This window comes from Ovis canadensis, chromosome 3 (genome assembly GCF_042477335.2).
Source record: "Ovis canadensis isolate MfBH-ARS-UI-01 breed Bighorn chromosome 3, ARS-UI_OviCan_v2, whole genome shotgun sequence".
Lineage (NCBI taxonomy): Eukaryota > Metazoa > Chordata > Mammalia > Artiodactyla > Bovidae > Ovis > Ovis canadensis.
Genome location: NC_091247.1, coordinates 37,337,894 through 37,353,187, shown reverse-complemented (window position 1 = coordinate 37,353,187; position 15,294 = coordinate 37,337,894). Strand labels below are relative to the sequence as shown.

The window sequence follows — 15,294 nt, the reverse complement described above, 5'->3', positions numbered from 1 at the left end:
CCTAGAGGAGCTGAAACTCCCACCTCTGCCCAGCAGCACAACAGACCAGTTCCTCGAAACACACAACTCACTCAAAATCAAACAATCTGAACAGCCCTGTAACTATTAAGGAAATTAAACTCATAATTAAACACCTCCCAAAAAAGAAATCTCCTGGCCCAGATCGTTTCATTACAGAATTCTACCAAATGTTTCAAGAATTAACACAATCTCTTTGGAAAACACAAGATCACTTTAAGAATCTAGTATCTCCCTAATGCAAAAACCAGGAAGTGTAGTGTGGTAGTCGCTCAGTCGTACCTAACTCTTTGGGACCCCATGGACTGCAGCCCACCAGGCTCCTGTGTCCATGAGATTTTCCAGGCAAGGATACTGGAGTGGGTTACCATTTTCATCTCCAGGAGACCTTCCCATCCCAAGGATCAAACCCAGGTCTCCTGTACTGCAGGCAGATTCTTTACCAACTGACCTACAAGAGAAGCCCTCAAAAAAAAAAAAAAAAAGCCCTCAAAAACCAGGAAAAGACATTACTATAAAAAAAAATATAGACCAATACATTAATATAATCACAAAAATCCTTAGTTCAATATTCAAGAATCAATGTAACCCACATACTAACAAACTGAAAAAACACATATTTACACGATCATACCAGTCTACACAGAAAAAAATCATCTGATAAAAATCCTGTTTTGGTTGTAAAGGATAGTTAAGGGGTTTGGGACTGACATGTACACGCTGCTATATTTTAAATGGACAACCAACAAGGACCTACTTAGAGCACATGGAATTCTGCTCAGTGTTCTGTGGCAGCCTGGATGGGAGGGGAGTTTGGGGGAGAATGGATACATGTATGTATATAGCTAAGTTCCTTTGTTCTTCACCTGAAACTATCACAACATTGTTTGCTAATCAGCTACACTCCAATACAAAAGTAAAAAAAAAAAAACAAACAAACCAGCCTTATGTTGACTATTATTTTAACTCCCTAACTGACCTACTCCTGTGTATACGGGTAGCAAGTCAGCCACTTTTCAACTGTGCCTGTTCCCAACAATAAAACTGTTCTATGGTCGCTGTCTGTGACATCATACATACCATAAACACCAATTCATTTAAAATAAAAGTTTAGTGAGTTGGCTGTACAAAGGAAAAAAAAAATTTTTTTGTAATAAACAAAATGAATAACCAGCAAGGACCTACCATATAGCACAAGAAACTCTGCTGAATATTATGTAATCACCTAAATAGGAAAGAATTTGAAAAAGAATATACACATGTATAACTGAATCATTTTGCGGCACACCTGAAACTATCACAACACTGTTAATCGACTATACCCCAATATAAAATAAAAAGTTACAAAAAGAGACCAGAAAACTTGGTAACAGCTATAATAATAATAATAAGTCAATCCTGTTCAAGAGAAAAGCGCTCATAAAAATAAGGGAACACAGGGAACTTCCTCAACTAGATAATGAGCATCTATCGTAAAAAAACAGCAAACATTACTACACATAATGATAAATGACAAAAATGAACGCTGCATTCATTGCCTCTATTATTGAGAACAAGGATGTTCACTCTCACCACTCTTGTACAACACAGTGCTGGAAATTCTACTCAATGCAAGAAGGCAAGAAAAGAAAATAAAAGCCATACAGAAAGAAGAAATAAACCTGTCCCTATTTGCAGATGACATGATGGTTGACATACACAATCCCAAAGAATCTGCCCCAAAACGTCCTAGAACCTCCTGAAGTGTGAATTCAGTAAGGCTACAGATATAAGATAAACATACCAGAAAAGGCCGATTCATGTTGATGTTTGGTAGAAACCAACACAATACTCTACAGCAATTATCCTTCAATTAAAAATAAGCTTAAAAAAAGAAAGAAAGAAAATCAACTGCAAACTGCATTTCAATAGAAAAGACAACCTACAGAACAGAAGGAAACTTCTACACATCACACATAGGATAAGGGGCTTCTAACTGGAATATATGAAGAACTGGTATAACTCAGTAGTAAAAAGGCAAATAACCCAATTAAAAACAGGCAAAGCTGTATAAATCTTAATTATGTTGAATTGGTTCATAGTGCTTTTTAGGTCTACTATATCCTTCTACTTCTATGTATAGTCATTCTGTTAATTTTTGAGCTTGATATTGAAACTCCAACTAAAAATCTTATTTATCTACTTAAAAAGAAATTGTAATATAGAGAACTATATGTAAATTCACTCTGTATTTTCCAAGTCTCTTGCAAATGCGTTATATTTTCATAATTTAAAAAAAAATAAAAGAGGAAAAAATGGGCAAAGGATCTGAATAGATATTTCCCCAAAGAAAATAAACAAATGCCTAATAACCGCATGAAAATATGTCTGACATCACTTGTCATCAGGGAAATGCAAGTCAAAGCTGCAATGAGAGATCACCTCACATCCAAGAGAATGTTTTCTTACAACTAGTCTAGATTGAAGAAGCTAAACAGACATGAAAACACTTCTTTGATTGGATTCTTAATACAGAAATAAACATCTGTAAAGGACAACTGAGGAAACATAGATATGGATTGTATATTAAACAATAGTATTATATTAAATTGTTGAGTAGTAGTATTATACTCTTGTTATGTATGACCTTGTTTTTGGAAGATACATGATGAAGAATTTAGGAGTGAATTATTATTAAATATAATATTTTAAATATTGTATTTTACTGTAATAAAGATTTTTTTATTCTTTGAGATGTTTTATTACGAGAATGTTTTATTAAACTTGTCTAGAATGGTTATAATCAAAAAGATAACAGCAAGTGTTGGAGGAGGATGGAGAAATACGGAAACCCCCACACACTGCAAGGGGATTGTAAGATGGGCAAGTCTGGAAAAGTCCTGAAAAGATTAAACACATAAGCTACTCTATGACCCAAAAATTCAACTCCTAGGTACCTATTCCCCCAAAAAATTACAGCATAATTACACAAAAAAAATTATGTAAAAACTTGTACATGAATGTCCACCAACTTATGAATGGATAAATAAAAAGTGGTGTATCCATACAATGGAGTATTACTCAGACATAAAAAGGAATTAAGTGTTGTTATATGCTACAACAGGGATGAACCTTTGAAACATTATGCTAAGAAGTGAAGGAAACCAGTTACAAAAGGCCATATATTGTGTAGTTCTACTTAAAGGAAATGCCTAGGATAGGCAGAAAGTAGATGAGTATTTGCCTAGGTCAAAGGTAGAGGAGGATGAGAGAAGATGAGGTGTCCCTTTAATGGATACAGGGTTTCTCACTGAGGTGAAGAAAATGTTCTAAAATGAACTGTGGTAACGGTTGTACAACTCAATGAAAACAGTATTAAAAATTACTGACAAACAGATCCACAGCTGATGTCTTTGTTGAAACCAACAAGCTGATTCTAACATTTGTCAGGCCTTACAAGGGACCCAGAAAAAACAACACAATTTTGAAAAAGAAAGTAGGAGACATACTTCCCGTTTTCAAAACTTACCACAAAGCAAAGATAATTAAGACAGTTTGGTATTAGCATCAGGACGGAAGAGAATTAAGAGTTCAATGTACCCATACAACTACCATACGGTGTAGTAACTGCATTCCTGGGCATTTATTCCAATGAAAGAAAAACTTATGTTCATATAAAATCTGTACATGAATGTTCACTGTAGCTTTAGTGAAAACAGCCAAAAACTAGAAAAAAACCAAGATGTCCTTCAGCTACATTACCAGGTAGCTCTATGGTAAAGAATCTGCCTGGCAACACAGGAGACACGGATTCCATCCCTGGGTCCAGAAGATCCCCTGGAGGAAAATTCCCTGGACAGAGGAGCCTGGTGGGGTACAGTCTCAGTTCAGTTTAGTTGCTCAGTCATGTCTGACTCTTTGCGACCCCAAGGACTGCAGCATGCCAGGCTTCCCTGTCCATCACCAACTCCTGGAGCTTGCTCAAACTCAAGTCCACTGAGTCAGTGATGCCATCCAACCATCTCATCCTCTGTCATCCCCTCCGCCTCCCACCTTCAGTCCTTCCCAGTATCAGGGTCTTTTCCACTGAGTCAATTCTTCACGTCAGGGTTACAGTCTACAGGGTCACAAAGAGACAGATACAACTGAGCACGCACACGCAATACCAAAAATACTGAAGACTATAAAGAAATACTAAGCAAGAAAAAAGAATAAACTACTGATACATAAAACAACTTGGATGAATGTCCAGGGAAGCATGCTATGTGAAAAAAAGATAAATCTCCAAAGGTTACCCACTGTATAATTCCATGATGCTGGGAGGGATTGGGGGCAGGAGGAGAAAGGGACGACCGAGGTTGAGATGGCTGGATGGCATCACAGACTCAATGGACGTTGAGTCTGAGTGAACTCCGGGAGTTGGTGAGGGACAGGGAGACCTGGTGTGCGGCAATTCATGGGGTCACAAAGAGCAGGACACGACTGAGCGACTGAACTGAACTGAACATTCTTGCAGTGACAGAATTATAGAAATTGAGAACACATTAGTGATAGCCAGAGGGCAGAGAAGGGGATGTGAAACTATCAAAGGACCATATAAGGAATCTGTGTGAGGAAGCTGTTCAGTATCTTGGCTGTATCAATGTCAATATTCTGTTTGTAATACTGTATATTGGGAAAAACTGTATAAAGGGGACATGGGGGATTTTTTGTATTATTTCTTAAAAATTGCATGTAATTCTACAATTATCTCAAAATAACAAGTCTTTTAGAAAAAAAAAAAAAAAAAAAGAATCCCTAAACTTGACACAAATCCACATAAACACAGAATATTACTTTCTTCCAAAAGGTAGTACACAGATGGGAAACATATATATAAAGAGAGAGAAGTTAATTCTAACTCTGTGACTTTAAGTAATCTCTTCACCTGCAATACATAGATTAACAAATACCTTGGCTATATAATGACCCTCTCAAAAGATACCCACATAAGGTATTAATCCTTTGAACCTGTAAACATTACCTAAGCAGAAAAGGGGTGGGGGGGAGAAACTTTGTAGATATGATTAACTTAAATCTTTTAAGATGGAGGGATTATCCTGGAATATCATGCCTGTTTAAGTCACTTCAGTCATGTCTGACTCTTTGCAACCCCACACACTGTAGCCTGCCAGGCTCCTCTGTCCATGGAATTCTCCAGGCATGAATACTGGAGCGGGTTGCCACGCTGAGCTCTGGGGGATCTTCCCGATCCAGGGATCAAACCTGAATCCTTGTCTCATATCTCCTGCACTGACAGGCAAGTTCTTTACCACTAGCACCACCTAGGAAGCTGGACTATGATGGCGGCCCCTAAATACAATCACATATATTCTTTCAAAAAAGAGGCATAAGGAGATCTGACCACAGACAGAACAGGAGAAGGCAGTGACCACAGAGACGAGGAATGAGTGATGGGGCCACAAGCCAAGGAATGCAGGTGGCCACCAGAGGCTAGAAGAGGCCAGGAGCAGGGCCCCCCCTAGAGCCTCTGGAGGTGGCAGGAACTGTACCTACTCAATTCTGTCTCCATCACCAAGCTCATAGTAACAGTTCAAAAATGTTCAGATTAAACAAATAAACATTTCGGGATTCAAGTCACTCCTGGTTACCATCATTCTTCTCCATTCTTCTTCTCAAAAGGCAAATTATTATTTAAAGGCTACATAATTTTAAAAATAAATCTAATAAAAGTATTCATATTTGAAAAGGAAGGCAGAAATAATAACCCAAAGATGTTTTCCCCAAGATACTTAACATTCATGTGTGGAAAGAATCACTGTCAGAGTTAAGGGAAAAAAACAACAATCTTTCAGTCCACATTACTGGCCACATAGAGCCTAAGGATGGCTGCCACCACTCACATCTCTTCCCTCATTGCATCTTTATTCCTGTCTCTTATCCATCATTTGCTTCGTGACACCAGTAGACTCTAGTTCACCACAGAAATAAGCTATGTCCCTGCTCCACAAGGTCTCTGGAGGGGGTTAAGTTTCACTTACAAACATAAAAAGAAGGTGATCTCTAATTGAGATGGAAAACTAAGGATAGCATAAGTGCTCCTTATCATCCCTAGAACAGTAATCTCCTTCCTGGGAGGAAGTGAGCACTGTATGTGTGCAGAAACCTCAACTGTAACAGAGTTATAGCTGATGATGTGGTTAATCATTTCCAGTCAGCTGCCACTGGTGGCTGCCCCTCAGACTTCTGCCTCCCAGGTCATCACAGTAGGCTCCACCCACCCTTCGTCCCCACTGTCAGTTAGAGAGACCTAGGGAGAGGTGTAGCTCAGTCAGCAGTACAGGAGATCCTGGTTCGATCCCTGGGCTGGGAAGATCCCCTGGAGAAGGAAATGGCAATCCACTCCAGTATTCTTGTCTGGAGAATCCCATGGACAGAGGAGCCTGGCAGGCTATACTCCATGAGGTGGCAAAGGCCGAACACGGCTTAGCTTCTAAACCACCACCACCACCAGGGAGAGGTGTGATGAACACTGTCAAATCCGATGGTAGTTCACAAAGGCCTTTTTTGAGCTTTACCTCGCTGCAACAGGTAGCTCACCAAAGGCTTTTCTTAGCTCCATCACTACATTCAAGACCCTGCAGCCAAAGGAATCACAACTCAGGGCTCATTCTCCAAGAGTAATCAGCAGGGATGCGGAAAAGCCACACAGGGACTTCTCTTAAACAGGGACCACATTTCATATTGATGAAAAAGAGATTTGATCAGAATTTTTCCCCTCAAAACTAAACAAAATGCACATCAACTTATTTCCCATAACATATCTTGTATTTACCAAAACCGAGGTTACACTTGAAACTATGCACTAATTCTTAGGACAAGGAACTAATCAATTGGTACAGCGTTTGGAACATAACTTTGAGACCAAACTGTAAAACAACCCAACAGCCTTAATTTCACATTTGCCTTTTACAAGACAATCATATAAAAGACATTTTTGCAAAATAAAAAATAAAAAAAAAATCCTGATTTCATCATTTCCCTGGAGCCTCTCATACTCCTTTCATATTCCTTTAAAGCACCTTTCTCATTGTCATTCCTGCTGGTTTTCCTCATCAAAAGTTAACCAGTCTAACACTGCCAAATTCTCACTAGCGCCTCTTTTTAAATTAAAGTATAAGAGAAATTGTACAAATCTTAGGTATGCAACTTGAATTTTTCATATACATACACCCATGCCATCTCAGGATACAGACCATTTCCAACATCCCAGAAGGTTCTTTCATGCCTCTTCTAGTCATTACCAACACCACCCCTTGGAGGAACCACTATTCTGACCTGGAAACAGCTGTTACCTGTTTTTGAACTTCATTTGAATGGAGTCACATAGCATTCAATGAATTATCTGGCTCATTAAGTCCGTGAGATCCATCAATGTTGATGTGCACATCAGCAGTAGTTCCTTCTCTTTTATTGCTTCTTTAAGTTTTCATTATATAAATAAACCACAACTTATTCATCCATTCTATTGCCAATGTCCAGTTGGGTTTCACCTAATTTTTGGTTATCATGAATAAAGGTGCTATGAACATCCTTTTACTTTTGGGGGGAGGGGTAGAATATACATCTATTTCCCTTGGGTATATACTTAAGAATGAAAATGATGGGTCATGGGTAGGATTAGATACAGCCAGTTTTCCAAGATGACTGTACCATTTTACATTCCTACCAAAACATTTAAGAGATCCTGTGGCTCCACATCCTTGCCAAGAAAGTCACTGACACTCTTTCATTTTAGCCATTCCAGAAGGCAGACAGTAGTATCTCACTGTTGTTTTTTCATTATTGTATTAATTAATTTGCATTTCTCCATTGACTGATGTTGAACACTTCTCTATATGCATACTGGCCATACAGAGATCCTATTCAAAATTGTTGTGCATTTTAAAATAAAACTTTTTTCTTAATAAGTTTACATAATATACATACATCTGCCGGATGAATTGCCATTTTCTTCTTCCAATCTGTATTTTGCCCTTCATTCTCTTAATGTTATCTTTAGATGGAGAAAAATTCTCAATTTTAACAAAGTCTGAAGTCAAATTTGTCAATCATTGTTACACTCATTGCCTTAACTCTTTTTAAAGAAATCTATGCCTACTCTACTCAATAGTTCTTTGATTTCTGCTTATGGTTTGAACAGTTCCTGGCCTTGCTCTGAATTCATGAATTTCTGCATCTCTGCAAGGTTTACAATTTCATCATGTGGTTGATTTCAAATGCATTTATGTTATGTTGTTGGTGATAAGACAACTCTAGTATTATGGAAATTTGAGTAGCGGTCAGTTTCACAACTAGAGAATTCATTTGTGACTACATTCGTAATATGACTTCTGTACAAATATATTAAAACATAATGTTAACAAAGGCGGGGGGGAACACCCTGTAACACTAGTTATTCTAATATTTTACTTCAACCATACCGTCTTCCCATTCCCTTTGAGTGGCTTTCCTTCAATGGGTCACTTTACACTAGACCCTACTGTCTTCAAGGATATAATTAAAAGTTCTATAGTCACAGCAATCAGAAGCCTAGAGGCTTCTGTTAAACGTGGTTCTGTTACACTTTATGTAACCCAGCACCTCAGAGGGTTTACAGGTTTCCCAAAACCCAGTAACAAAGAACACCTTGCTCCATCCTTTTCCTTAAAATTTTTAATAGTATTTCTGATCTCTAACCATATGGTTACCAAAACACCCCAAATATAACACCTTAGTCTTACCTTCACTCCCTCAGCAGGTGCTCCCCTCCCCACCCCACTATTCTTAACACCCAGCCATCTTCCATTCTGCCTTCAAAATGTGTGTGGTGGACTCTGAACTTTGCTGTCACAGAGAATGCCCTGCCTCACTCCCTCACCGTCTCTGGTCTGGAGTATGGAACCTGCCCTTAACTGGTTTCTTCCTTACATTCTGTCTTTGACCCTGCCATCACCAAAGTTCCCGTTACAGAGCACAAAGGTGGTCATGTTACTCATCCTTCTATAGGTCCCACTGCCCACAGGATAAAATCACTCTCTCAACTGAGAATTCATAATCTGGCCCTGACCTTTCCTGGCTTCTTTCTCAGCAACTTTTGCAAAACTCTGGCCTGACTACTGGGCACTCATGCCCTCTCAACCCAATCTGACATTGCCTCCTCCTTTGCCTAAAGCTCCTTCCCCCTTTACCTTGCAATCAGCTCCCTTTCTTTCTTGCACAGGACCACAGCAGAAGCGACTGTTACCTGCTATGCGTTTCTGCAGCTCTTCGTACCCACCCCAACTATACTTGAGTCCTTACTACCTGCATTAGTGAATTAAACTTCTCTGTCTCACTCAGGATCAGCAATTAATCTTTACATCTCAAGGGCTTGGCAGGGCAGTTCCATGAAGGCTCAATGAAAGAATGAATGTCCCAGCCACTTTTATTCATGTTACCTTTTTTAAATAAACAGAGACTAGCAAAATACATCAAAGCAATGAATCTTAACACCTAACACAAATTATGTTGTAAAAGTCATCTGGCAAAGTATTCTTTTGAAGAGTTTAATAAAAACTAAAACCTTCTTCAATTACTGATTTGTGCTTCCTCTTGGAAGTCAGTAACAACCCTGTTTTAAAATACTTTTAAAAATAATGGACATTAAAGGTGGGATGACTATTTCACTTAACCAAAGTAACTGTAGTCATCACTATATAAATCACTATTGGATGCCAATGGAATGAGTCACGGTCATTATTTATACAACTAAAAGACCACACACAAAATTACTTCACTGAAAGCCTGTTCATATATATCCCCCTAACATTAACATCGCATGTTACAGAAGATAGTATGCCCAGTGGCTAAGAACACAGCCTGGCACCATGACATAGTAGCGCAATTTGGGGAAAGTAACTTAAAAGTTCAGTGTGTCTCAGCTTCCTCATCGGTAAAACAAAGATGATAAAGTTCTCACTTCACAATGCTGCTGGGTGAGTGAGCCTGAATAAGGCTCCTGGAACAGTGTCTATAATGTCAACTGGCATCACAGTGCTTTTAACTTTTTAAAGACCTTTTACCTATACTTTTGTTTTCTCCTCACAACAACAGTGAGATTGCTTGGAGGAGAAATGCTTTGTCCATGTCAAAGATAAGGTAATAAGGAAACAATGATTTCCCTAAGATATTTTCAGTGGCAGAGTAGGAAATAGAAACTGTACCTAATTCCAGCTCAACACCAAATCTCCACAGATGCAGTGTGGAAGAAAGTCTCTTTTGGGTTTTTCCCCATTGTTTACCCTTGGTCCTCAGCAACAGCCTGACTAAGCACCTGGGGGGAAGAAATGGACCATCATTCGCTCAAATTAGAACAAGGAAGACACCTCATTTTCACAGTGCCTGATTCACAGCAGGCACTCCAAAAATACCAAGTGAAAAGGGCCACTGTGCTCTCTCTTAATAACAGAACAAGGTACTCCACTAAATCAAAACTGCTACAGAAAACAAAAAGCACTTAACCTGCTTTTCTGTCACATGAAAGTACATTTCATGCAATGTACAATAGGAACTTTTTTAAAACGGGAAAAAAATTTAAATGAATCTTTTTCTTTTATTCTCAAAAGATACAACAGTTTTGCAAAAAGGACTTTCATCAAGACAGTTTTTTTAAAAAACTAACCCAACCTAACTTGGCACTGCCTTCTCCTTTGCCTAAAGCTCCTTCCCCCTTTACTTTGCAATCAGCTCCCTTTCTTTCTAAGACAGGACCACAGTAGAGCGACTGTTACCTGCTATGCATTCCTGTGGCTCTCTGTACCCACCCCAACTATACTTGAGTCCTTATCACCTGCATTAGTGAATCAAACTTCTCTGTCTCACTCAGGATCAGCAATTAATCTTTATATCCCAAGGACTTGGCTGGGCAGTTCCACCAAGGCTCAATGAAAGAACCAATGTTACCTTTTTTCTATAAACAGAAACCAGAAAAATACATCAAAGCAATAAATCTTAACATCTAACATAAATTATGTTGTAAAAGTCATCTGGCAAAGTACTCTCTTGAAGAGTTTAATAAAAACTTAAAACCTTCTTCAATTATTGATTTGTGCTTCCTCATATATCATGACAAGCCTTTGCTCAAATAAGGGACTGACACAAATGGACAAAATTTCATTTCTGTAAGACCTTACAGCCCTTCTATAAGGGCTTCCCTGATGGTGCAGAGGTTAAAGCGTCTGCCTGCATTGCAGGAGACCTGGGTTCGATCCCTGGGTGGGGAAGATCCCCTGGAGAAGGAAATGGCAACCCATTCCAGTGTTCTTGCCTGGAGAATCCCATGGACAGAGGAGCCTGGTAGGCTGCAGTCCATGGGGTCGCAAAGAGTCGGACATGACTGAGCGACTTCACTTTCACGTTACATTCCTGAGCTTAAACTGAATGTCAGTCTGATACTGAGCAGGGCCCGGTTGGGCTCCTGGGCATGGAGACCTCTTTTGTTCCCCATTCCTTGTAGGCAAGATTCCAGCCTCCCACGACCTTCTCTGAGTTCCAAAGGGTAGGAGGAACAGCAAGGGTAACCACCTGAGGCAAAGATTAAAGGGAACAGAGAGGCTCATCAAGATTAGGAGACTGACCTGCTGAGACCCTGTACATACCCCTCATCTTGTTAGCAACCCCCACCGTTTTGAAACTTCTCAGAAGATGTAAATACAAGACTGTCACCGCCTTGATCCTTATCACAAACTGCTGTCTGACTACATAACCTCTCCCGCTAGCGTACTGAGCTCCTGCTTTGCCTCCTGGCAAAGTAATAAAGCTACCCTTTCTTTCTCTTCCATAACTCTGTCTATTTGTTTGGCTTTGGTGTACAGAGAGCCAAGATTTTGGCAACAAATCCTCAATTGTACATGCAGCCACGTGCACGTGGAATAGAGCTAAAGAACTTCGAAGGCAGGGGCAATGCCCCCGGGGAACCCACCTGAACCCAGAAAGTACAAGGAGGAAGACTGTCTCCCCAACCACCTAAGCGCCCAAACTTTTTACTTCTTCTCTTCCAATGGAGAAGCAGGAGCTCAGACACTCGCCTTAATGATCGGACTTGACATCAGCTCCTCGTTGGGGCCTACCCTTCCTTTCGTGGCACTGCCCCTGTCACCTACAAGCAGGCGCCTGGAGGATACAGATTAACCAGTTCCAGCCCCTGCCTTCTCCAGTTCACATCTAAGCCTCGCACGTGGCGGCCACTTGGGACCTTTTGTACATCCGATCTAACAGTGAAAGGCTGGACTGTGTTCGCAACGGTGCAGCTCCTGGACTCGCCCAGGTCTGTAGCAGGGACGTGTTGGTGCGCTTTCTGTAAACACCGAGCAAAGCGGCCCATCGAGCCGGCCGAGCGGCTCTGTGGCCCTCGACGCCTCCGCCAGCCTCCGGGAATCGCTTCCCCACGCCTCCTCTCACCTGAGCCGGTGACACAGCCACCCGCATCCGGACCTCAATTCCCCGTCAAGTGACCGTTACAGGCGGTCGCATCCCAGGGAGGCCCGCGGTCCAGGGAAGAGCCATGGGACTGCTCCCCCTCCGCCAACCGGGGATCCCCCGACCGCCGCCGCCATTTTCCCGGCGCCGGAACCCCCACCTGACGGCTCCAGCTTCTTACCTGTGGCCAGCAGAGGACTACGCGCGACGCAGTGGAGAGCGCGTGGGTGAGCTGCAGAATCCGTGGAGGTCACAACCTGGGTGCAGAACCCGCCGCTAATTCATCCCGAAGCAGGAGGCGTCGGGCCCGTCGCCCTAGTAATGCGTCCAGACAGGCTTCATCCTGATTGGCTGTGAGCGCCATGACGCAGCGGCGTCCCCGGCTGCGTGGGAAGCCCGGGTCCCCGGAGCCCCGCCCCTGCTCCCTGCCTGGGGCTTCCCGAGGCCAGACACTGAGGGCTCCCTTAAAGGGACCACCTTCATTTCTCCATCTGGCCTCCAGAAGAGGGACTTAGAGAGCGAGGGGGTGTAGGGGCGAGTAGCAATAAGAAATAGGAAATCTGAAGGTCATTTTCCCTCTAACCCCTAGAGTTTCAGAGTGACAATAGAAATCTGGGGAGCTTAATTTAAACTGTGTACTGTGGGAAAATGTATGACCTAAAAATTGAGAATTGAGTTTTCCTGGAGGAACATACTGAGGACTTAAGCCCAGGAGGCAGCCTTTCATATCGCTCTGAGGGGCTGTTCAGAAGAGAAAAGAGAGGAGCCAGGATATTTAGGAACTTATTTGCAACAAAAACTAGGTAGTCGGAATATTAAAAAAAAAAAAATACTGTTAATTAAAAGCCAGACAGCTTAAATTAATGAAGTTAGCACTTTACCTATGGAAAGACGCAAGAGTCTGGGCTCACTGAAATAGTTCCTCCGACAGGCGCCTTAACTATCTGGGCGGGGTGGGGGCGGGGGACAGTGGCTGATGGCCACAACATCCTGTCTTTACTGATATGGCTGGTGATACTCTTTGTCCACAAAGCCTAACCTACAGAGGCAGATCAGTAATAGAACCAGTTCTAGAATTCAGGTCGTGATGCGCAGCACCACGCTCTCCCTAGCATGAAGTTTTCCCAGTCAGAGGGAAACTTTACCTCCTTTGAGCATCCCTCACAGAAGGCTTTCACTGCCACTTTCTGTCCTGAGACATCTGTTCCTTAACCTACTAAACTCTGAAGCTCCATGATGTTGGGGACTGCAGTTAAGCCTTTTTTCATTTCCTGCATAGTGCCTTCCTCTTGCTAGTTTTCAACAAAGATTCACTGATTAAAAACCCTAAAAAGAATAAATTTAACTACCCATCACACACTTAGCCACTTTACCTATGTTTATGGACTTTGCTCATTTATTCATCAGAGTACAGAGGGGAAAGAATTTTTTTTCAAAATACAGAATTCCTGTCCTCACGAAATATGGAGTGTAACAATAATGAACATCTAGGTTTGGGATGCATAGCTTCAGTATAGCTAAATTATACTCCGTTGGAGTTCCCTGGTGGACCAGTGGTCAGGACTTTGTTCTCTCACTGCTGAGGCCTGGGTTTGATCCCTCATCAGAGAACTAAGATCCCACAAGCCACAGGGTCCACCAAACAAACAAAAAATTATACTCCAAACTCTCTGTGAATCAAAAGTTTACATGTTCTTTTTCTAAAATCAGCTTCACAAACTCTCCAGTTTTATTCAGAAATATTGAAATTTGAAATTGTGTTAGAAAATGAAGATTAAACACAGAGGGAAACACCAAGACAGAAGCCAGCTCTATCAATTACCCCTGTGACCTTAAGCCTCATTTTAAAAAAATCTTTAATATAAGATTGCTAGGAAAAAAAGTTATCTAAAGTCTTACCTCCTCCGCTCACCCCGACAAGTTTTTTAATTTGTTGTTATTAGAGGCCAGGGGGGAAATCCTGAAAGCCTTGGAGATGGATTTTTGAAAGAAGGAATTATATAATAGTTTATCTTTGCATCTTTGTAACTCCTAGAATAAACAGTGCCAACTGATGAAGAACTGACTTCTGACATCAAGTCAGAACATTAACTGACTTGATGAGTCATCCTGGTTTCTTCTCTATCTCAATTCCCTAGCCTTAGGAGTTTTTGAGGAATGGAGCAGTGGAACCTGAAGGAAAAGGGTCAAAACTGTAGAGACTAAAGGCATTAGCTCTTGTTTACCACGTGTGTGGCTTTTCCACACCAAGCTATTCTCCAATGCTCTGTGGACACGCACCGAGTGTTCTGCAAGGTAATTCAGTTTTGACACTCACAACTCCAAAGTAGTGCAGACCCCAGAGGTTCAAGGCTTAGTTCTGCAACTCTGCTCCCTACTTCAAATGCCAGTGGGAAGTCTAGACCTTGGGTACTTCTGACAAACTGGCTGTAAATCAGGACATCCCACAATACCCTGCTCAGGGTCCAGTTTGCTAGAACAGATCACAGAACTCAGGAGAACGCTTTACTTCTGTCTACTGGCTTATTCTAAAGGATATAGCTCAGAACAGTCAAATGGAAGAGAGGCATAGGGCAAGGTCTGGGCTGTGGCGAGGGGACTCAGCTTCCCCCTCTGGGTGTGTTGCACTCCCAGCACTCCGCTGTTCACAAGAACCAGGAAGCTCTCAGAAACTGTTGTCAGTGTTTTTTTTAATGGAGATTTCATTCAGTTCAGTTCAGTCACTCAGTCGTGTCCGACTCTTTGCTTCCCCATAGACTGCAGCATGCCAGTCCTCCCTGTCCATCACCAACTCCCAGA

At 41.4% G+C, this 15,294-nt stretch overlaps 1 protein-coding gene across 3 annotated transcripts in view; it reads right to left on the bottom strand.

Moving 5' to 3' along the window:
- LCLAT1 (lysocardiolipin acyltransferase 1) overlaps nucleotides 1-12,887 on the bottom strand; it is a 191,035-nt gene extending 178,148 nt beyond the window's left edge. Inside the window, exon 1 of one of the 3 annotated variants that reach the window (XM_069582891.1) lies at nucleotides 12,677-12,887. The gene's annotated coding sequence lies outside the window, so the exon portion shown is untranslated. The remainder of the gene's footprint in view (nucleotides 1-12,676) is intronic. The other 2 variants (XM_069582893.1, XM_069582892.1) reach the window with 2 other exon arrangements.
- Between the last annotated feature and the right edge of the window lie 2,407 nt (nucleotides 12,888-15,294).